Raw genomic sequence first — 25,179 nt, 5'->3', positions numbered from 1 at the left:
CTTGTGAGACACAGCCATATGATAATGATAACTTAAAGGACACAAAAATTAACAAATAGCAGAAAATACTCACCATCTACAACTTGGGCACATCTGCAAACACCTCCCAGTTTTGGTTTCATTTCGCTGTCACTCGAGCTTAGTTTACTCTAGACTTGTGGTCCGAAGTTCCTTATATATTGAGAAGGATTCCCGTAGCTCCTTGAGAAAACAACTACAACAACAACTACAACAAAACAATGACGCGTGGTACAAAAAACCGCAAAGTTTCGTAAGAAAGCTTCTAATGAGGAAAGTTTCGGGCAACAAGAGAGCATGACCATTTATTTTTAGGGAGCAAGGAATATTTTTGGGATTAATTTGAGGGAACAAGGGGTGTCTATACTATTAAAGGAACTTTGACAAAACATTAGGTTCAAAGAAATTTATTAATAAGGAAGTAGGGAAAAAGTAAAATTTTAAGGGATCACGGGGAACAGACTTCCCCCTTTCTTGGGAGGCAATCCATAATGTCCCGAGTAATGGTAAAAAATATGGATGTAAGATAGAAAGATGAGGAAGTGTGTTATGTCTGTTATTCGTTATATGGCTGGTTTGCAGTGTCACGCCATCAAAAATAAAAATCGTAACCATTCAATAAATTAAGTCAAGAAGCTGAGATATGAAAGATGATTGACATATAAATAACCTCGCCAAGTTTTAAGTCTGCACGGTTTTCCATCCGCGCGTTATTCGGAAAAGTGTTTCACTCAAATTTATAGAGCTTTGTATGGAGTCGCCATGTTTGTGCCCCTCGGAGGGACACAAACATGGCGGCCGTAAGGTAACAGAAACATCTGTCATTGAGTTTTGCCATTGAAACGAAACGTTATTACTCTAGAGCACCGATACATTGAAATTAATACTTTGTCTAGAGCGACAACTGTTTAGTTAGCAAAAACTTGAGCAATAACTCATCTTTTGACTTACTCGACAGCCTTATCGAGCCGCCATTTTAATGTCACGTTAACGCAACGCATAAACTTGGAAATTCCGACGTGCTCCATTACATGATGAGGAACCCTGTTGGGCTTAAACGTCGCAAAACGTCAAGTTATTAGAGGGTCCTACATCTGATGAAACGAAAACTTCACAAGGATTGGTAATTTCTTATTTTGGAAATTGATGACGTCACATGAAAACCAGCAATACGATGTGCTCGTCCGTTGGAAAAAGGGAAAATAGGCCTCAGATTCAGTTTTCGAAGTAACTCTTAACGCACGCCTCTTAACTTTCTCAAGTTTCCGCTAGTCCGAAGATTTAGAATAAAAACACAACGTGATAATACTTCAGGTGCAGCAAGGATAGATTACAGTAAAAAACAAACGCCCTCTAAGCAAATCTCGAGAAATTTTCGGTCTCGCTTCGTGAGATCCGAAAAGTCGCGGACTATCTTACTTACTTACTAACGGACCAAAAACAAACAAACCAACCAACCAACCAAAACAAAGTACAACAAAACTAGAAGACAGGCACTGACAAATTAAACTAACTAACTAACAAGTTAAACTAACAGGTTTTTTATTATTATTCTTTTTTTTTTTTGGAAAATGGAGGAATACCCTGAACATCAGTTCTAACAATATGAAAACGTCCAATACGGTATTCTTAAAAAAGATACCAACACAAAGTCAAAAAGTTAAGTAACAACATTGAAAATCTTAACCACGCTGGGAGTTTTCTGTTAGTGCGCTAGAGAGAAATAGTGTACACCAAATGTGTCCTTTTTCCTTGATCTCACAGGGAATTGATACATTCCCTGAAATACAGTGATACAGTAAAATTCCGCGTTTAAAAACCTAGCAGGTAACGAACCTACGGCCTGCATGAAACATGCCATTTAGACACCCATTTTTATATATATATAACAAAATAATAAATTTAAAAAACAACAACAACAAAAGAAAGCAAACAAACAATTCAGTCTGAAATTCGGGAAAAGCTTCTTATTATGTTTGGTAGGCAAGAAATAATACTGCTGTCTATTGGTACAGTGTTAGTTCTGTTGCGGTGTTCTTGATTGGAAGTTTAAACGTGTAGTCGGACAAAACCTACGAACATCAGGCTCATTTTTTTGAAGACATTAAACCTGTCTTGAACCTGATATTTCCAGTGTGCAGACACCAGTCTCCCGAAATACAACTCAATATTTACCGCTTTTTTAGTTTAAATTCACTATTTCGTAATGTCCGATGAATCTAGTGTATTTGAGAACCTAAACAGGCTTATTTCTTCTTGCATCAAATATTTAAGAACGTATTTAGCCTGACCTGGAAAATCATGTTGTAGGTAATTATAGTGTACAAGGGATCGTACAGCATTACTTCAAGGAAGATTGCCAAGTTGACACGTCCCAAAAATTGTCATCTAACAAGAAGCTTATTTTAACTTAGCAAAAACGTGCAACACAAAATATGTCGGAGAGTAACTGTACAAGAGAAAAGTAAACATCGCAAGTATACTCACAACATGGTCAGCGTTTAGCAAAAATTCAAAACTACCGTGGAGTCATTCTGTTTACAACCCGGGCCCATGATCCACTTGGATGTGGCAAGGGTTTAGGTATTCTGTGGTTTTACGACGAAATCTTCAACTTATACCAAGCAGCCACACGCAAAAGGCTGACCATGTATTGGAAGTAGCACAAAACTTTAAAACTTTTTCCTTAAAGCTTCAAATTGAGGCGACATGTATATGGGGTGACAACTGGCACTTTGCTGGTAGAAGGCGTGACTCAAGTTGGTCGTCAAAGGCTGGCTCAATTCACGCTTTTGATGTGAGACTGTTTGCAGCTCCCGCAAACCTTCCTATACATGGCCAGCCATCTGTAGCTGATTAGTTTAAGGATGTCACGCAGAACTCAAGGTGTGGCGTGATCAAGATTCTAAAATTACTGATTAATTATACTGAAATGGCCATCCTCGAGTTCCTCTAAGGAGGACTAAAATATTTTTCACTTTAAACCACCAACAGTCCAAGGAGGCCGTCTAAGAATGTGAACCACAAGACTCTTAACTGACAAAGCTATAATACCGATAACCTTGGAATGGCTATCACAAGAACATGAAAATTATTAATGACGTTTAACTTTCATCCGTTAAAAATTGATGTCGAAAATATCACGTCAAGAAACGTTAAATATTAATTCCTACTGGGGCTAAACATGTCCTTTGCGCATTTCGAAATGACCGGTCTAAAAATACAATAGCATAACATTTCTAGGATGCCACATTTTCCCACCCCTCCCGGGTGATTTTCTACTCTATACCCTATTTGGAGCCCAGGCCTCAGTTGCTCGAAGGCTGGATAACGCCATCCACCGGATAAATCGCTATCCAGTGGATAAGTGTTAACAAAACAAACCACGCTATCCACTGGATAAAGATTTATACGGTGGATAACGTTGCCGACCTTTCGAACAATCCGGGCAAGTTTTTCTGCTCTGGGTATCATTTCCTCTGGCCTAGGCTCCCTGTACTACACCTTAGGTATCCTGTATTCTAGAGGTACAAGCGTTTCTTTATCGTACCCGTTTTGAACGGAGCAATTACTTTTTTGGAATCCACAGAAACTTTGCATACGAACGTGTTAACTTAAGTGTCCAGCGTAACCCCTTCCCTGCCCCGTCTTTTTGTTTACATCGCAAGGATATAGTTTACTTGTGAACCCCAAGGAGTACCCCTGAGATTGACAGCCGGTGCCCCTATTAAGTGAATTCCATATACATTGTTACTTCATACACAGAGTTCTTCATGTCCTTTCATTTACAGGCATCTTTAGCGAAAACGTTGCTATTTTACGGCCATTTCTCAGTAACGGACAGCCAAGTCTAAAAGAGCGCAATTATTACAAGAAAAAAACTGCATGATTCTTGCTTCTCAGAGTTCGTCATGGTCCACAAATGGTTTGCTATCGTCAAAGTTCACTTCATCCCGGCTGTGATTGTAGTACAAACCCGACGGCTGCTTCTTACCCATAGCGTTCTTGACCCGTGTTCGAAGAGACGGCCTTAAAGAATTCCCATCCACTGCAAACTGGAAGGTTTCATCGCGTTCGTGGCAGTAACGGTACAACACGATACCCACAATGATAGCAATGATGACTACTAAAATTACCACGATAGCCACTATCGTTCCTGTTGAGATGGATTTCTTTTGAGCTAATGGCTGTGCAGAGGTTACTGTTCGGAGTAAAGTTTTAAAAAAATGGAAAGTGAGTTTTGTTAATGCAAACTGAATTCAAATCGTGCTTTTGCAAGCTTGTTTAGGGATTACATTTCGAATAAAAGACCTCGCCAAAAATACAATCGGGATACTTCCCCCCTCTCCCTTACTTCATACTACCTTACCAAAAGTTATACTCCCTACTCTTACTTAGGTGTCCTACCCTACCTTACTCCTTTGCTGGCTACCCCTATCCCATCCAAGTATAGTTAACTACTACATTCTACCCACCCTTTCCTACCTTACCTCCACTTCCCTGCTACCCTACTACCTCCATCCCTACTTTGTCAACTGCTCCCTTCCTTATCCTAACCTACCCACCCTACCCTATCCCAACTTATCACGCACTCCCAACCCTACACCACCCTGTTCTACCCTACACTACTCTACTGTTCCCCCTCTCCTCCCCTGCCTTATACTTTCCTACTGCCCTTCTCTCCATTCCTACCCTACCCTTCTCTATCACACCCTAACATACCCTGCCTTTCCCTACCCATTCAACCCCTCCCTTCCCTACCCTAACCTACCTTACCCTACGCTAATCTACCTGCACTACCCTACCCTGCACTACCCTGCTCCACTCGTCCCTTCCTCACCATAGGCTACTCTACTTTACCTTACTTTACCCTATCCGACCCTATTCTACCCTACCCATTTTCCACCCACCTTACCTAATCATGCCATACCCTACCCAAGGCACCTCTACTTTACCCTGCCCTACCCTACTCTTCCCTAGTTTATTATACCCTGATCTTCCCTTCACTGTCCTACCCTTCGCTATCCTTCACTGTCATACATGCTCTGCCTTACCCTATTCCATCCTTTGCTTTCCTACCCATTCTTACCTCACCTAAGCCTTCTTGGTATTGCAGCCCCACCCGTTACCATCTTACCCTGTTCCGGATCAATGCCATCCACACGAAGTACTGCCGACTTCCTGTCCTCGCCATATTTATTCTTATAAACGCATGTGTACTTTCCAGCGTCCGCGACTGTAACCACAAACAACTGAAGGGAACCGCTCTGAGCGTTAATGGTTACTCTCTTGGATGGCTTAATAGTCTCGGAATCCTTAAGCCATGTCAGCTCAGGCTCTGGAGCGCCCAAACCAAGACAGAAGAAAGTCACATTTGTTCCAGAGAGGACAGAAATGTCCTTCGGAGGACTGGAGATAATCGGCGGACCTAGACAAAACAACGCATATTGCTGGTTTCACTGTTATGCCATCAAGAATAAACATGGCAACCAATAAATAAATAAAGTCAAGTAACTGAGATACGATAGAGGATTGATTTATATATACTACCTTGCCTAGATTTACATCTGTGTGGTGTTTTGGCAACTACGTTATTCGGAAAAATATTATACATCCAAATTTAAAGAGCTTTGTTTGGAGACACCATCTTGGTGTGTCTCGGAGGTGCACCAATATGGCGGCCGTGAAGTAACAGAAATATCTGCCATTTAGTTTTTATTATTATTATTATTTTGAAATATGACAGTCTCGCGCGATAACCAGCAATTACAATCGTTATTCATTGCACAATCTCTGGTCTTAGAACGTACAAATAATATAATAGGTTACGATCCAAATAGCAATCCTGGGCTACAGGACAAACCTCTAAATTTGATCCTTTTCGGGGTTGAGGGAAAGATAATTTTGACCTAAACCCTCGGGGCCATGTTAGAATATTCGGCTACATACAAAGTGGACTATTCTGTATCTCGTGTCTTTTTGTAGAGCGCGGTCGCATAGCTACAGGGGTATGTTGTCTTATGCAAAGCCTTACGCGTGTGCGCATGTCTGTAAGGGGTGTCCGCTGCCCATCGCGATTGCGAAAAATACGTATGCAGTAAATACCGACGGATAAGCCGCACTCGCAAATAAGCCACACCACGAGTTTGGCAACTCAAATTTCAGAAAAAGTTTTAGGGAAGAAATCAAAATAATTCACGAGTGGAGTCTTAAGAATGATTCTATACATGTAGATTTCTTGACTTACTGAATGTAAACCGGCGTGGTGAAAGTAAAAAAATAAGATCTGAAGTAGCCGAGAGAGTGTTTGAAGAACATCAGGTGAAATCGATCAATAAAAAGTATTTTTGAACCGGCAAAATAAGCTAAATGATTGAAAATTGCATACAAATTATTGCTTCGCCCAACGTCTTGGTTCTGGTCAATGCGAAAATTGTATAATGTAGAGAAGGTAACGCCTAATGTATATACTGAGGATAAACAAACTAAAACAAAGTAAATAAATATAACGAAACTTGCCAGTTAAGAGCACAGTTGCCAGCCACACACGAATGCTGCCACGATTCCATGCAATACAAGAGTACACAGCAACGTCTTCTTTGGTAACTTGCCGTATTTGTAATTGGCTCGCAGTGTAACCTCTGCTCGAGGCTGAGTATGTTGTGACAGTATTTTTAGTGCCATTCGTTACCAGTTCCCCGTCTTTCTTCCAAGCTATTTGAGGTCTGGGGACCCCTGTTACGTTGCAATGGAGAGTAACCTGGTCTCCCTCAGTTGCAACAGTGTCCCAGGGGTAGTCTTTGAATTCAACAGTCACTAGAGAGGAAAAAAATTATAAATAAAAGAACAGGTGAAAGTTTGTTTACCGCAACAAACAACATTTGTTTGCTGTACAGTTCGACATAGAGAAGCCATTTAAACACCTGTCAATCAAATGCAAGAGACACGCTGACATCATTCTTTGTACTGACTGGTTGTAAAGCAATTGAAACATTTTGAAATTAACGCGTATTTCGTGCAATGTTTACGTATTTATCAATGAAGAGAGTTTAGCCTTTGAAAACGCAAATGGAACAAAAAGAAGCCAGATTGTGAGTTAGAGAATCTGGCTCTAAATCACCCACGCAACGAGAAAAATCTTTCCATGTTAATAAAATTAAGCAACCAATTTATCACTTTTACTGTACTCGAGGGTACCACGTTAAAATCAAAGGGTATTTTACATTATAAAAAGTTTTCAGTGCAAAACGATATATATTATTAGTTTCTTAATTGTCAAGACTTATGACATATTTTAGCTTTCGAGTAACGTTTAAATAGCAAGAAATATTTCTTAACTGAAAGGAAAAAAGCGACCGTTTATGAGCAGTAATTCCAACACTCACATCCGACGATAAGAGACGCATTTGCGCGGGCCTCCCCAAGTTCGTTGATCAGGGAACATTCATAAAGCCCTGCGTCCTCAAATTGAACGTTTTTAACCTTCATCATATAACTGCTGTCTATGAACTCGTATCTCGCAGAGCGAGTGAGATTCTTCCCTTTGAATTTCCACGTGATATTACTTGGAGGGTAACACGACACGATACAGCTTAAATTCGCATCGCCATCCCTGCTGACATCTGCAGACAGGACGCCGAGAATACGCGGTGCCTCTGTGTAGAAAGACAAAAACACGAGAAAACCATCAGTTGAGAAAAGTGAGTAAACTTGCTTTTTCTATTCGTGCACTAAATTCTCCTTCGTTGAGGAAATGTTCAAGATTCCACCCCAAACAGTCCTTCCTGATGACGTAACCAGTCTCTCTGTCCCTTATTGGTCGGTGCTCGTCTTTGACTTTTCCCGCGCAAATAACAACCAATCAAAAACATTTCTGTTGACCTGTATCATCAGTGTGAAATCCACCGTAGCAAAAAAGATGGCGGCTTTACATTCTACCACAACGCCTTTTGAACCTAACACAGACTTTATGGCAAAATGAAAGCCAAATTTTTATAATATTTGTTCCTGTACAAAGGACATTGTGCAGCCGAAGTTTGAAGATTTTACAACTTTTCTGTACGTTTTTATATAGTGGTTACAGTTTTCTTGCGCTAAGAGCTATGGGTATATGTACTAGTCACCACCTTTTTTCCCATGGGGGATTTTCCCGTTGCCTGCAAGAGAGGAATCAAGCACCGACCCTACTCTCAAACTAAATTGACCTACAGACTTAACGTTTTTATTTTTTTCGACTGTTTTCCTACTCATTCAACGATAAAACACTACAATTGAAAAACCAACGTACTGCTTAAATGCAACAAAAATGACACTGGGCGCTTTCCCTGAGGAAAAAAAAAACTGGTAAAAACTTTTCGTCAAATGGAGTAGCGCAGTTTTCAACAAACAAAATGAGAGTGTACCATTTGACAACATTTCAAAACCTCCCAAAGAAACAGTGACTGTTCCATTTCATTTGCAAATGGAACGACCGCGTATTTCATCAAGGGGCATGGGAATAGCGCGAAAGAGCGAATGATAATTTTAGTGATTTTCTAATCACTACATTCTTTTCTAATGGTATTCCATTTATTCCGAAAAATGCTCAGTGAAAAGGCCGGTTTCATTTGGTTTTCCTTTTGGTTATTTTGTATGTGCATATGTTTATTTGTTCGTGTCCCTTGGCTAAACATGTGAGATATCTTTTCTTCTAACTGGTTGCCTGGCATTTTTACACTTACGTTATTTCGGGTAGCCAGCACTAATAATATTTTAATAAATTATTTCTAGCTCTGGGGTGAAATAAAAGTTGTTGTTGTTGTTGTCGTTATGTAAAAACGGTTTTTCTATAAAAACGGAAAGCACACACGGTCAAACTTCAGTCTAAAACAACATGTTACCTTTGACGATAACTTCCGATCTGTTGCTAGTGATGTTTCCGGCGCTATTGACTAAAGTACAGGTATAATTGCCACTGTCTTCTCTCGTGGCGGATTTTATCAACAGCTGACCAACGTTCGAAACGATTCGACTATTGGCTATATCCTCTGCAAGGAGAGGCTTCCCGTCTTTTCGCCAGTCTTGCACGGTGGGAAAAATCCGAGGAGGCTTGGAGCGACACTGCTGGGTGATCACGTCTTGCGCGTTGACTGTCTTTTTAGTCGGCGTTCGATCGAATTCTGGAGGCTTGGAAGCCACGGCTGAAAAAGGAGAAATGTAAAACACTCCACTATTCAACAAGTCAAACACCTCACTCATATAACGCTAAGCTGGGAAATGTCACATTCAACGTCGTTCATGAATTTGTTCCGCCGTAGCAAGGCAAGTTACACAAAGCGTAGCTCGGTGTAACACTACCAAGCAACGTATAAAAAGAATATTCATCACGCTGTGTCGCCGCAATCGTTGCGATCGTTGCGAAAAGACGATCGTTACGTGACACGTTGATAACAGCAATGTTTTGCTTCGTGCAACTCGTGTCGCGGGAAAGCTTTGTCATGCATGTGACCGTATAACCCAGAAAAAAAAATAGGCAAATGGATACCAAAGAATGTAATTCCTGGCGATTGAGGGTCGAATTAGTCAAAAATCAATGATCTAACGGCACGATGGAGAAGCTGACAGGGCATCACAGGATGCCCAGGGACCATTTGAGGTTTTGCCGGGAGATTTACCTCTGCATTCTTTACCATCGCCAGCGGTACCATCTGGGCACTGTAAACAGACGGACCTCTGTTGACCGTTCTCATTCCAAACTTCATTAAAAATGTCTAGATCCACACATGTGACTCTATTGAACAAATCGCATTCCTGAAAATAGACAGAGTGAAAATTAGAACAATGCAAAGGAATCAATCCCGAAATATTGGCTTCTTTGTTTTCGTTGTTGTTATTATTATTATTTATAGTGGCGCTAACTTAAATTGAAAAGAATCTAATATTGATTTTTCAGAAATAGTAAAAAAATTAAATCTAGACAAGTCACATTCACGTCTTGTAGTTCTAGTTAGCATATTTAATCAAATACGTTTTATTTATGTTACATGCGTCTGTTATACTTTAGCTTGAAATCTTTGACTCATTAGTCTTTGTTAAAGTGCCTATGAAGTAAAAAATAATTGCTGCTGATTTGAAAGACTTTTCAAAGTAAAGCAGAGTGGCGTTTTCCTGTTTGGAATATCTTTTTTCGTTTTAGAGATATTCACGTTTTCGTATTAAAAGTGATGACGTCATAGGTGGTTCCACTAAAACAGTTCAACACTCAATCAAGAATATCTCTAGAAATATTAGAGCAGTGTTCTTTGAACTTGACACCAGAAATGTACATCACAAAAGAAACAAAATGACACCCGTCGTGCCGTCGCCATGGCAACAGTTACGCTGCTGGTCCTGTTCTAATTAAAACTAACACTACCAGATTTCATCTTTAACAAGGATCATCCACTCTCAATAATATAATGAGAAGAGTTAAGACAATATGGGAATCATGTGTGTTCCGAGCAAGACCTTCTGTCCCTTTTCGAAGGGTTGCAAATTGGCATATTTGGTTTTTCACAGAAAGAGACTGGAGTCAAAAGTGTTGCCATGGCAACAACACAGAAGGTGTCATTCTGTTTCTTTTGTAGTGCACATTTGTGGTGCCAAGTTTGAAGAACACTGCTCCAATATTTCTAGAGATATTCTTGATTCAGTGTTTAACTGTTCAAGTGGAACCATCTATGACGTCATCACTTTGTCATTTGCATAATACAAAAACGTAAATATCTCTAGAACGAAAAAAGATATTCCAAAAAGGGAAACGCCATTCTTCTTTACTTTGAAAAGCCTTTCAAATAAGCAGCAATTATTTTTTACTTCATAGGCACTTTAAGGCGTGAACCCACTTAGACTGTCTTAGCTAAAAATGTCCAAAATTGTAGATTAGTATGTCTCTTAAATAGATAAAATAAAAAAAATAAAATAAAGTAACATATGATGCTTGTGGTATAAGTAATGGTCATGATAGTGGTAGCCAGTTCTACAACATGAAATTCCTTTAGGAAATAGTGTTCCGTACACTATGATCAGATGGGTACGATGTACCATTTATTTTGGTTTGGACAGATAGTCCGTCAACGTTGAAACCGATCCTACATGGGGGTAGGGAGGTGGGTACTCCCAAAAGTTTTTGGTGGCGGTGTGAGGCCCGAACCTTGAAATTCAGACCTAACTTATATGACAACAGCTAACCAGAGTTGGCTTCCATGAGCGTACGCATTTAAAAATGCTACAAATTTGCCAATGTTGAAGCGGAAAAAAAAAATAGTTACTTGTAAACAAAACACCCAATGCCAAGACAGAGTGACAAAAATACTCTATTTCAGACCAAATGAACAACATCTGTGTCCTTTTTCAGACCAACATCGCTTAAAAACCATACCCATTTGGGAACACACAAACCTATATAGCCCATATAAGGAACAAACCCTGCTCCCCCCTCCCCCCCCCTGGAGCAAACAGCTTCCTCCAAGGAATGCATTTCATGAATATTAATATTCAGGTCAAAGTTGCTACCTGCAAATCTTTGCACGATCCACTATTCACTCTCCTGCAATAGTTATTGCTGACTTCCTCCACAGTAGTGTTATCACAGACAACACCCGCATCCTCCCTGTGTAACGGGTCACAGTTACCCAGTCCCCAGCCGACTTGACGACATTGCGTCAGAGAGGTCTCGTAACCAAAACAGTTAACATTATCCATCCAGATAATGCCATTTCCTACAATTAAGCAAAAAATACTCTTAGGTCTTGTCTTAATATATTAAGGTCATTCCCCAGTATTGCATTGCGCATCCCTACTGCGCATAATTTCACGCGTGATTAGCGCGCGCGCATTAAAAAAATGGCGGGTTTTTCTTCGCGGCTGGACCCCGCCATAGAGGTAAATCGTCATTTTATCGAAAACGAGTACGGTGACCTATCATTTCTTTCTGTTGTGTTGAATTGAGTAATAAATTTCTCTATGTAAAATAAATATGGGCCAATTCTCAGTGTTGAGCAAGAAAAATCGTCGGAAACGTGAATTTAGCAAGCAATCGTGAGTATAATCATGGTCCTATTGTAAGGATTTATATGGTATAAACAAGGTACTGTTGTTCCTAAACGAACATGGGGACCCCTCATTTTTATTTCCAAATTTAAGTTCCTGCAACATAAACAGTCAATAGGCAAAGTTTGACAAAAATCTCAGTGCAGGTTCTATTTCAGTGCAATGACCTTAAGGCTTTATCGCGTGTGGTCCACACTGAGAAGCCAAGATACCATCGAAAACAGTCTTTGTTCACACGTTTTCTTTTCAAACGCTAAACAAGAAAGTGAGAGAAACAGCAAACAGCGAGTCAAGCGAGAGTGGAGCACGTCCGTATGGGGGTAGGGGCGGTGCGGGGGACAGGAAGATGGGACAATCACGATAAAAGGAGCTTCCTCTTTGCGTTCGCGATCAGTTCTCTCGCGATTGTCTTCTCGCGTACGATTGTAGAAAAGATATGAGGCAACAGAGGGCATCAAACTCTCTATGCATACTTTTGAAAACGCAGTGTTCGAAAGTGGAGCCCTGTTATACTTAGGCAGAAAATAAGCGAAAGCGAATTCGGACGAAAAAGCCTCAGCGAAAACGTATTAGCTTATATGGGGCCTCAGTAGACATTCAAAGAAAACCTATATTGATGTTAATCCGCCAAAAAGAAGTCGCAACGTCAACAGAGTTCCTTTTTGTTGTGTCAGGAAAGCAGACATACCTCTTATCTCTATAATTTACTTTTTCAAGGTCATAGAATGAATGTCTCTTCAATCCTCTTATTTTTGTTATTCTGCGATAGCTCGTGACGTATCTGCATACGCATTTGATAAGCGATGTCAAGAGGTGAAGTCTGCCTAGGTTTGATAAATTCCTTACTCGCATTCCTAGACTAGACGTAAAGCAGATATCAAGAAGATTTTAAAGCACTACAAAGGTCACGAGGAGAAGAAAATTCTCAGGCTGCATGACTTTTCTCGACTCCAATTTGCTGTGTAGAATATTTTAAGGTAACAACTCATCTCATTTAAGTTCTTCTTTTCTTTCCTTTTCCTTTTGGCATTCAATTAACATGGCCTGACAAATTAGACTGTCAAGCATGCAAACATTGGGTGTTCTAAAACCAGGTAAACTGTCGAAAGCCAGCCCCACGGGTAATCCAGTATCAAAAAGCTCCCACATCTTCACCGTCGCTCCCACGTCGTCACCGTCGCTCCCACATCGTCACCGTCGCTTCCACGTCGTCACCGTCGCTGCCACGTCATCATCGTCGCTGCCACGTCGTCAACGTCGCTCCCATATCGTCACCGTTGCTCCCACGTCGTCACCGTCGCTCCCACATCGTCATCGTCGTTCTTGCCGTCGTTGTCGTTGTCGGCATCGTCGCCGTTGCCGTCGTCACCGCGTCGTAGTCGTCGTCATCGTTGCCGTCATCGTCCTCATCATCATCGTCATCGTTATCGTCATCGTCATCGTCATCATCACCATCATTTCTCTTCGCCTAATAGACGTAACCCTCGTGCAACGTGGATTACAAGAGCAAAATAGCAGTATTTATTCAAAATAGCAGTATTTATTCAAAATAGCAGCATTTATTCAGAAAGACTCACCTTTCCCAAATTTCGAGTGTTTAGGGGCTTCTCTAGCTCTTCCAAAGCCAAGTTCTTTGCAAACAATTGACGCTTCCTTCAGGTCCCAGCCGTCGTCGCAAACAGTTCCCCACTGGCCGCCGTAAAATACTTCAACTCGCCCTTCCTGTTTACTTTTTCCATCCACTAGACGAACCAACGGTTTCGTTGGCTTGGGCGGAAACAGCGCGGACACGGGCTGCATGTCAACCCCACAATCCTTTACGCATTTTAGTCCCACTGAAAACAAAAGAAAATTTGCGTGACGGGCTCGTTAGCGTGACGAATTTGTGTGACTGGGCAACCAACAAGTTTTTCTTTTCCAGTTTGGTCGCGAACCGACCAAAACTGCTTGCTGCCAACATGTAGAGAACTTTGCTCTATATATAGAGAGGAGGTTTAGCGTATCGAAATTTCCGGATTTCTCTGTTTCAAGACAGATTTAGCCTTCTCGGAAAAATATTTCATGGCTTGTTTCGGCACGTACATGAACCATTACGCTAGTAAAACGTATGCTTAAAGGTTATGAAACATGCTGTCCTGGTAGTACTTACTCAAGAAGAGTCCTTCGCGACAAGACTTGCACAAATTGTGCTTTTCGCCGTTGAAGCACGTTTGGCACTGAATATCACAACGCTCGCACATCCTGTTATTGGTGTTGCCAAATTTACCCAACGGGCATTCTTGTACGCAAATTGCAAACTCTAGAAAGTATGGCGGCTTGCAGCTCGCGCAACGGTCTGGCTTCCCAAAGCAAGTCTTGCAAGTGTCATGACAACGCTTGCACGTGTTCTTGTCGTCATAGAAACCGTCCCCACAATCGGAGACGCACCTCGTGGAAAGATCGGGACCCGAGCACTTGACGCCGGCATCTTCGCTGTGACCACAATTATTGTTCCCGAAACCGCCTGAAAACAGTAAGCAAAATTGAGGTGGGTTACTTTAGTTTAAAGACGTTAAAAATGTGTTGGTAATGTCAAGAGCCCATGGGCTCCTGGTAGTGTAAAAAGGAGTTAAAGGCTTCCGTGACAATTAGTTTGGTCACACTTAAAACGTGTGTGACAATTATTGTGCCTAAACCACTCGCTGTCACGCACAAACAGCAAACGAATGTTTGCCGTTCGCGCGAAAACTAGCGTGAATTCTACATCGAATGAAAAATTGCTAAGCTAGCAGATAGGGCTTTCCAATTGTTTGCTCCCACAAAACAATTACACCAACTAAGAAAAGTTACCAAAGTTACAGCCGAATGTTTGGAGGAGTGGCGGGAGCCAGAAAAAAGTTCTCAATGCAAATGCTTTTCAGCACGACCTTTCCTTTACTTTAGGTAAACGTCAAAAGACTCTCTAAAGAGTATGGCTCAATTAAGTTCCCAAGGCGTTCTCCTCCCAATCTCTGGGGAAAAAGGCCTGGAAACCAGGTTGGGTACAGCTCTTTGGCAACCGTACAGGTTTCTTTCGAGCCTGAACAAAACTTATTCCTGTCTTTATTTAGTTCACCCTACCGTGATGGAAGCGACAGTCTTGAAGTCTTCGCTCGTTTCCAGTGCACTGGGTATCGTCCATCCAAATCTGTCCAGTCCCCTGGCCATATCTCGCGGACGAGTACGCGGCCACAGCTTTTCCCAGCTTCAGGTGCCGACAAATAACCGTCGCTTCGTTTATATCGAAGCTGTCATCGCAGACAGTCCCCCACTCGCCATTGTACAGGAGTTCCACGCGTCCCTCGGTCAAGGAATTGAACCCCACGAGTTTGATGTCAGAAACACCGCTGACAATCTTGTTGGCCTCACGAGAGCAGTTAACGACGCAAGAATTCTTGAGAAGATGTTTGCCTTTGGGACATTCCGTACAGTGGTTCGGCTTGTTGACGCAGTCCGAGCAGTCTTTCGAGCAATCTAGGCATCGAGTCGTTGTAGGATCTCCAAACTGACACTTTTTGCAGTCAGTCACACAAGAGCTCATATTCCCGGTTTTGTTCAAAAACTTGCCCATGTCGCAGACCGTGCAGTTTTCTGGCGATCCGTAGCATTCCTTGCAGTTCGGACTACACTGCTTACAGCTTCCGTCAACAGAGCTTATAAAGTACCCGAATGAACATTTGGACAAGCAATCACGTGACCTGTCAGGGCCCTTGCAGACCACGCCCGCGTCTTCGGTATGGTCACAATTTTCTCGGCCCCAGCCAATATGCCGACAAGCAATCAGCGATGTTTCATTCCCTAAAAGAGGAATTAATTAAAGCATCTTATAACGCGTTCACACCACGTCAAAATACGTTCAGTCTGAGCACGAATAAAACATTTCTCACTGCCAAAATTGTTTACATAAGGGCATGAATCTATTGTGCGAATCTTGATCGAGACTGGTTTATTCTTGTATGAATAAGACTACCTCACGAGGTAGTTTTCATATCTAAGGCCTCGTTCGCGGTACGCCGCATAAATGTGAAAATGCAACTTTGTTTCTAAGGTTTGGCCTACCGTCCACACTAATCCGTCACAAAAACGGAGCTTACTGCGCCTTCCAATAACATGCGGACTCTAAAATTCAAAGCTCAACCGACAGACGCGTTTTTCGCTACCGTCAATCAAATGTTCGGCGGCTCCTCCCAGCTTCCGACCATGTGAACTGTGCTCAACGATTTGATTTGATTACCGCACGCTCGGCAGTACTCGGAAGCTGGGAGGGACCGCCGAACATTTGATTGACGGTAGCGAAAAACGCATTTGTCAGTTGAGCTTTGAATTTTAGAGTCCGCATTGAAAGGCGCAGTGATTAAATTAAGTCAAAGAAAACGTTAAGCATTGTTTGAACAGTCAAACTGTGGATCAGCTAGAACTGTTTACAATAATTAGCTATTACGGCCGTCACGTTACATATTTAACTAATATGGAAAGGGTCTGAAACCAGATTACTAAACAAACACATCTCGCAGGTCTGGAAAACACCACAGTATCGTAAATCAAGATTGAAGTTAGCGAAATACCGCATGAAAAATTGCCCAATACCACAAAACCGCATAACATACTGCTCCCCTCCTGATGTCAGATGGATTAGAGTCCAATCCAGGGGGGAGTAGCAATAGTCCTAACCCCTTCAAGAACGGAAACCCGAAAGAGCTTTCTCCAGCAGTTTGCGACCAAAAGACATTCCGTCTACGACTTACCGAAGCATTGGACTTCATCCAACCAAATCTTGTTTCTTCCTGATCCAAACCCTGCCCTAATGACTGCGCGCGATGCATTTCCCATGCTCAGCATGTTGCAGACGACGTTGGCATCAAGTAGGTCCCAGCCATCGTCAAAGACTGTGCCATATTCTCCGTTATGAAGAACCTACAACAAAAACGTCGAGTTGTTATGGAAAGTTCTTTTGAATGGTGCAGTAGTAGTAAAATGAGACAAACAGATTTTGAGAGGAGCAATCCCCCACCCTACCCCCGTAAGGGAGGGCCATCCTATTGTTCCTGCCACAAAAATCAAAGCAAGGACTTGCGCTACCTTCGAAATTTTACGCTATTGCAAAGCGTCCATATTTTATAGAAATGTTTTCTTTACAATAGGCCCACTTATCGCACAATTGAGTGTCGCGCCTTACAAAATAACCTTCACGAGGGGATAGGGAGGGGCCCTTTTTTTGTCAAGGCGTTTTGATCCGATGGTTTATGAAACAAACGAAAGCGCACTTGTGACTTTTGCGAAAAATGTTTTCTTTGAAAATGTCGTGGTTAGTCGCTAAGACCCACCTTCGTATTTCTCCCAGAGGTCTGGATTTCTTGGTGCTAACCTAAAGGACCGCGGCCTCTGATAATAGGGACTTTAAGAAACCAGGACGCGACGCCGAGGTCAACGTCGATTAAAAAATGCTTTAATTTTTATTTTACCTGCGAATCTCGCGATACTCTCAAGTCATTTTCCTTTGTTTCTTACCGTCAAAACTATCACGAAACTGATTCTGGGACAGGGCGAAACATTTGAAATAAAACTAAAAAAATTAGCCGTCGTGGTTCACTTTCTCTGGACAAGGCAGAATTTGATTATTTCACGTTGTTGTTTTGCAGAAGACGGCAAAGAAATGTACCAAGAATTATAACGCACGTGCACAGCCATTGTTCTGCTCATTAAACCTTTCGTTTAGCGACGTTCACGTTGCCGTGTCCGTCGTGGTTTCTTAAACTCCCTAATGACATTGACGGGAGCGCTATATGGAATCTTTACCGTAACTAAGAATCAAGTTCCCTTACCTCGACTCTGCTCTCGAATGGCGGTTTTTCATTAACAAGCCTCACCAGAGGCCTCGAGGAGGGTTTAAAACCACCGGGTACAATTTTCGACACAATCCTTCCCTTTCCTAAATAATGGCGGAGCACACGATATACAGTTGTCGGCCTTGACCTCGCAATCGGCACAGCGCGATTTGCAAGGTTTGCAAACCGTGTCCAGGTAATACCCAATGCCACAGTTTTTTACGCAAGTGTCATTTTTCTTAAAGAATCCTTCGGCGCACGTGAGACACTCATTTGCACTATCACGATACGTGCTGCACGTGAAATTGCACTGTTGGCACGAGCTCCCCTTCGGAAAGAAGCCACCGGGGCACTTCGCCTTGCACGTGCGCACGCCCGGTCCGGTACATCGAAGGTACAGTACAGTGTCTTTGCTATGCTGGCAGTTTGACTGACCCCAAGGACGATGGCGACAGTCCAGCAAGGATTTCTCGGCGCCAACGCAGAACATGTCATCCAGCCACATTTTGTCAGTTCCCTTGGGAATGCGACCTAATGAAGCGCTGGTGTCAGCTTTACCAAGATGCAACTCCCTACAGACAACGTTCGTCTCAGCAAAATCCCACCCATCATCGCATACAGTCACACCGTGAGACAGTTTCAAATATGGCGAGGTAGTTAATGTGAAGTTGCTAAAAGGCACAGCATATTTTCCAGCGGTGCAATTTACCATTTACCACACACGTCCTGCTAGCCTCGTCTTGCACAAGAGGAGGATTACAAATTGTGCACACGGGTTTCCCCGACTTGAACTCGCATGCGACACATTGGTTAGGGCAAGGTAAGCAAGAGAACTTACCTGGAAACTTGTACATCGAAATCCCACAATCTTCAACGCAGCGACCGTTTGTGATGTACATCTTCGGTCCACAATTGTCTGCACACTTGCCGTTCATAAGTGCCTTGGGTTTCTTGCATGAAGTACAGTTGCTGTTGTCAGAGCCATCAAAGCAGGTGACGCAAATGTCCGTGTTACACTTCCGCCACTCGCGAGCGGGGATGTAGCCATATTCGTCAGCCGCGCACTTCTCAACGCAAGCATCATTTTTTAAGAATTTGGGCGCCATGCATTTTGTGCAACGAGTACTTGTTCCCATACACTCAAAGCACTGTGAAGCACAGGTCTCGCAGACGTCCATGTCATTTTTAAACCATCCTAAATTTCAGTGTTTCACACACTGATTGGTTATCTGTTTCATCACGGGTCCCGCGCATACTACGCCGACGTCGTTACCATGGTAGCAAAGCGAGCTAAAACTTCGTTTTACCAAAGGGCAGTCATGAATTGAGTTTTCTCGACCGGTACAGTTAAGAATGTTGGTCCAAACGCGCCCGTAGCCTCGACCGTAAGCTGCTCTCTTGACAGCCTTGACAGCAGCGCCTAAACCAAGCTCACGACAGACCACTGTGGCTTCGCGGAAATCAAATGTCTGGTCACATACGGTAACCCAGTCCCCAGAACGATACACTTCGACGCGGCCTTCAAGGGCGGTCGGCCGGTTTCCCGCCAAACGTAGGTGTCGCTTTTGAGCCACGCGGAGCGGAGAGCAGCTGACAACACACCGGGTTCCATTTAGGTACTGGTCGTCATGGCAACTTGTGCAAGCGGAAGGAGAAGTCCCATCAGCGCACCTGCGACATGCTGATCCAGGATCACAAGGTTTGCACTTCCGGTCAGTGGTATCCCCATAGAAACCGTCTCCACAGTAAGTTTGACAACTATTACCTTGAAAGGAAATGAAAAGCGGTTTTTAGGCACTAACAATCTAATTAGGCACAAATTTATCCTAATTTCCTGAGATTTTCTCTCATTCGAATTAACAGTTAGACTTTGAGAGCGAGTTTTTTATAGGAGGTGAGCATGAGTAACCTTGCAGTTCAAACCAAAACCAAACTTTTAGAGTGCCTCCCTCCACCCAAGAGTATAAACGGATACCGGTGAATTTAAGGCTGGGGGTAACCCTTCGATGGACTAGCATCCCATCGAAGGGGGAGCAGAAATACTCCTAGTCGCTTCATGCTACGGAAACCGGAGATAAGCGCCGATGTAGTTCTCCGTTTCGTGAACGGTTGATGCCGGTTGATGCAAATTTTTAACAATCGACGAATTTTTCTCTATTACATGAAAGAAAAAAACAAACATCAAGCCAAGGCATGATGTTATTTATGTCGATAAATTGACCTATTGTATTCAAGGCACATATTTGTCGATCCGATGGTGGTCTGTCATGTGACATAACAGCCAATCATGTTAAAGAGTGTTATCTATCCGCCAGTATAAAAGACTGGTTGCATTATCAATCATCCCCTCTTGCTTTCACCATCACAGCGAGTATATCTCTTGGCGATAACATTTTTTCAGGCAAGTTGAAGAGATATTTTGAATTACATTAGAATGGGTCTCCCTCTAATTTTTATTCTGGGGCATTCATTCATTAGACGCTTAGACAACTTCGTTGCCGCAAACCCTAACCTTAACCACCGATTCTTGTTAAATAATGTTGCCACATTTAAATGGCGTGGTGTTGGGGGGAGAACTGTGGCTAAGACGTTGCAATACGACCTCCCCGTGGTCGCTTTATTCGCTCCAGACATACTTATTTTACAGCTGGGAACCAATGATCTTTCTCTTCTTGATCCTTTAGTTGTGGGCTCTTCTATCGAGGAGCTTGTTACCGTTCTGCAAGACACGTACAACGTTAAGCTTATTTGTGTCTGCCAAACCCTTCTGGGGTCCGATCCTGTATTCAACGCGCGTGTCCGCGCGTTTAACAAATACGTTAAAACGTTCTTCGAAGCCCTCCCTTATGTCTTTTCCTGGGGACATAGAGGCTTTTGGAATGCATCCCAGAGATTTCTCGCGCGTGATGGCGTCCACCTCAGTAGGCAGGGGCAATATAAGTTTTTTCGGAGCCTCAGAGGGGCCGTTTTAAAGTCTTTACGCATTTGTTCAATTGTCGACCATTAGGCCGAACTATGCTGTTTGACGCTAATTCAAGCCATTTCCTTTTGATACATGTACAGTGTACATTTTACACCAAGCCCTGTCTTGTTGCCTCGTGATTCAGCTATTTTTGCGGTTTTCATTTGCCGCATACCTTTTCATTGCTGTTTCCGTTGGCTTATCATTTGGCCACCTGTGTACACAGTACATTTGTGCCCGTGTTATACGGTATGCACAGTACATTAGTATGCCTTTGTTTTATACGTTGTGCTGAGTACATAAGTGTGCATTCTTTTTATATGGTAAACACAGTACATAGGTGTGTATTTGTTCTATACCGGCTTTGGTTATTGTTTTTTGCTTGCAGTTTACTGCATGAGTGTACAATCCATTTTGATCGCCTATTTCCATAGGTGTGTCCAATGCACTCGGTATTACTGTCAGTGCATATCTATTTATTCATGGAAATGGGCTTTTATGACTGTTATTTATCTCACTTGTCGCAATTTACAGCAAAGGCGTTGTCTCGGTCTGATAACAGTCTTTTTCAATCCTTTTTCACATACCGCAACTATTTAGCCGTCACTTTAATCCAGCACCTCTGAGGTTGTCTATCTATATTTCTTCCCGTCCATGTAATTTTCTTAAGCTCATTTTACCTTGAATGCGGTTAACGCTGTCACCTAACATCCGTTGTTATATAGTCCATTTCTTCTCGCTTAATCATGCCGCCTAAGAAGCGTACTGCTGGCCCTGGAAGCCGTTCTAAGCATCTTCGCTCGTTGCCACCTGCCTCTGATCTGCAAGAGGCCGAGCCAGCTGCAATAGCACAAGATACCCAGTCTACTGCAGTCCCGGGGATGGTCCAGTTAAATCTCCAGGCGCTCACCAGCACAATTGCCGCTGCTGTCTCCGCGGCCGTGAAGGACGCCATGGCCACGCAGCATCAAGCGAGTGTCCCCGCCAGCACTACCACAACACTTGGTCAGGTTGAACATCTGGTGAACGAGGAGATTTCAAACCTCACTCAACCCACAGCAAGGTACGCAAGGCGCGGATCCACCATTTTCTCCCTTGAGTGTTGGGGATGAACCCCGCCAGCTTTTTACCAGCATTGACGTAGATTTAGGTGCTAGAGCTAGCTCAAAAACGAAAGCAAAAATTTGGGCTCACGAATACATAGATTTTGGTGTGTTGTTGTCAGTAGCTCCCCCCTGTGAGCGGTATGCCTTATCTATGACCTCCCCTGGTGGTGTCTCGGGTTAACCCCATCTAACTCTTGAGCCTTATCACACGCCAAAGAAGGTGACAACTATTCAGCAGTGGATAACTGCCTTTAATATTTTCGTCACGATTTATTCGGAGAAAGCTGCTGGTGACGCCCCGAAGTTGATGAAATATTGTGAAGTGGTGCGTGACCTTTCTCATAAATCGGCCGACTGGCTTTTTTATGACGAGCAGTTCCGCTACTTAAGGCAATCTGCACCTCACCGTTACCCTTGGGATCAAATTCACTGGGAATTATGGCTTAGGGCGATGTCCAATTTTTGCGGCAAAACTCCATCATCCGCAGGTGCGGATAAGGCCCACGTACGGGTCCGTTTTCGTCCTTCTACCAGCAAATTTCCCAAAGGGACATGCTGGACATTTCACGCCGGTAAGCAGTGCAGGGGATGCCGATATGAGCATGTCTGCTTTAAATGCAATGCAAAACATCCGGCAAGTCAATGTCAGGTCTCCTCAACCCTCCAGCGCCCCAATGTCGGAAAATCCGGATCACAACTTACTAATCCAAGTGTTGGACAGCCAGCCAGTCACGCCCGTAAAAGCGGACCGGTTTGAGAATTTATTGGCCGGTTATAGTCCAGCCCTATAAACCCTATTAGTTGATGGTTTTCGGAACGGTTTTCGAATTTCTTACATCGGCGAATTATCTTCTTTTGAATCTCCTAATTTGCAAAGTGCCCTGCAGAATCCGGAAATTGTTTCCGCTAAATTCATGAAGGAAATCGAAGCTGGTGGGATTGTGGGACCTTTCAAGGCTCCACCATTCCCCTTTTTTCGTACTTCGCCCATTGGCATAGTTCCCAAGAAGGCTCCTAATGAATTAAGATTAATTCACCATTTATCATACCCAAAAGGCTCATCTGTAAATGATTCCATTCCTGACGAATGTTCATCAGTCCATTATTCTACTATTAGTGATGCCATTCATATTTTAAAGAAATTACGTGCGGGTTGCTTTTTGGCTAAAACGGATATTAAGTCCGCATTTTGTATAATTCCTGTTCACCCGTTGGAGTACCCGTTACTCGGTATCAAATGGGCAAATGAATACTATTTTGATCGTTGTCTCGCTATGGGACTAAGGTCTAGCTGCGCGATTTTCGAAAAGTTTAGCTCTTCTTTAGAGTGGCTCGCCATGCAACACTTACATGTCTCTGCCGTTTTGCATATTTTAGACGACTTTTTGTTTATTGCGCCAAGTAGAGTTAAATGCGGGGAAGACCTTCATAAGTTTCTCGATATGTGCAACTTTTTTGGAGTCCCAATTGCCCAGGACAAAACAGTGGGACCGAATACCACTTTACAGTTTGCTGGTATAGAGCTCGATTCTGTGCGGCAGGAGGCCAGGATGCGGTTAGACAAGCTTACCAGATGTCGTACCTTGCTACATTACTTTCACAAGAAACGCCCCGTCACTGTGCGCGAACTGCAGTCTTTAATTGGCCTGTTAAATTTCTGCTGTTCTGTTGTGATCCCAGGCCGCGCTTTTTTACGTCGCTTAATTGACCTTACCAGTGGTCTAACAAGCCCTTATCACCACATCCGTTTAAACAGAGAATCTAAACATGATATCCGTATGTGGTTAACATTTCTAGATAATTGTAATGGAAGGGTATTTTTTCTGTCGGACCGCTGGGAAACTTCCTCTACACTTGAATTATATACAGATGCCGCGGCATCTAAAGGTTATGGTGCGATATTTGGTAAGCATTGGTTTGGCGGCGTCTTTCCTGGTGCATGGCACATTTTCAACATTACTTTCCTCGGGCTTTTTCCCATTTTTTCCCTATTACTCGACCGGTGTTGCACGAGCTCATTAAATCTCTCCAACACACCACTCCTTCGGCTTTTCAACGTTGTCTCTACTCAGCCATGTTCCTGTTAGCTTTTTACGGCTTCTTTCGTGTTGGCGAACTGGCGGCTAAGAGTGGGGATCGTGCCGATTCCGTATTACAATTTAATAATTTCTAATTTTTGGTAAACAATGGCCAACCACAAATGATTAAGATCATCATTACCGCATTTAAGCACAATACTGACAGGAAACCCTTTGAAATCTTAATTGACCGCGACGACACTGCCATTTTGCCCCGTCAAATCTCTGATAGAATACTGCAAATCACGAGGGGCCCTCCTGGACCGTTATTTTGCCAACAAAACCTTACACCGATTACGGTCTATCAATTTAACACCGAACTTTCCCGGTGTTTACAATTTTGTAGCCTTGATACTAGTCGATACAAAGGCCACAGCTTTCGAATTGGCGCTGCTTCGCTCGCAGCTGATAAGGGTTTCTCAGATGCACAAATCCGCACTCTTGGCCGCTGGAAATCTGATGCTTTCAAAATATATATCCGCTCTGAACGCCTCCAAGCTAATTAATTAAACGCTTTTATACGGTTTTCTATTTTTCTTCAGTTTCAGAAATGTAGGTCAGACATGGGCTGCTACTATTTCTGACGCATTATTTAGTGCTATGATCAAGACTGTAGTTATTGTTGACGACCTCGTAGGTCAGACAAGGGCTGCTACATTTTTCTGTCGTCAATTATTTTAGTTGCGTTTTCTGTTTATACGCGATGTCGGAAACTGAGGTCAGACATGGGCTGCTGCGGTTTCCGTCGTCACATTACATACTTTTTCTGTTGTGCGTCATTGCGTGACAGCAACGTGGGTCAGACATGGGCTGCCATATGTTCTGTCATTTTACGGTATTGTCAAAACTCGACGGTGACGTAAGTCAGGCACGGGCTGTTACTGATCCGTCCATATTATTCTACTTTCTCTACTCTAACTCGGTTTTTCAGTTCGCGAGTTCTGCAGTGGTGTCTTGGTGGGGCTGCCACATTGTTGTGGCCTTTGGCGCCTTTTTCGTCCCACCTTTGCTGAAAATGATAATTTAATTACCATGGACATTGTTAACAATTAACTTTTATTTGAGTTTCTTTTAAAACCGCCACAGTATAAGTGGCCGAGAAA

General features: G+C 42.9%; 1 pseudogene across 1 annotated transcript; it reads right to left on the bottom strand.

Annotated features, from left to right (window-relative positions):
- Nucleotides 1-1,129: 1,129 nt before the first annotated feature.
- Nucleotides 1,130-21,075, bottom strand: LOC145500792 (scavenger receptor cysteine-rich type 1 protein M130-like; annotated as a pseudogene). The gene is made up of 14 exons (XR_014051145.1): nt 21,068-21,075; nt 20,443-20,649; nt 17,928-19,721; nt 16,851-17,019; nt 15,187-15,903; nt 14,237-14,590; nt 13,665-13,922; nt 11,551-11,756; nt 9,672-9,807; nt 8,898-9,197; nt 7,404-7,673; nt 6,538-6,834; nt 5,156-5,446; nt 1,130-4,219 (listed from the first exon to the last, which is right to left on the bottom strand). The product of XR_014051145.1 is annotated as a scavenger receptor cysteine-rich type 1 protein M130-like (transcript).
- Between the last annotated feature and the right edge of the window lie 4,104 nt (nt 21,076-25,179).

This window comes from Orbicella franksi, chromosome 1 (assembly GCF_964199315.1).
Source record: "Orbicella franksi chromosome 1, jaOrbFran1.1, whole genome shotgun sequence".
NCBI classification, from domain to species: Eukaryota; Metazoa; Cnidaria; class Anthozoa; order Scleractinia; family Merulinidae; genus Orbicella; species Orbicella franksi.
The sequence above is the reverse complement of the archived record's forward strand: the minus strand, read 5'-3'. Positions and strand labels throughout refer to the sequence as shown.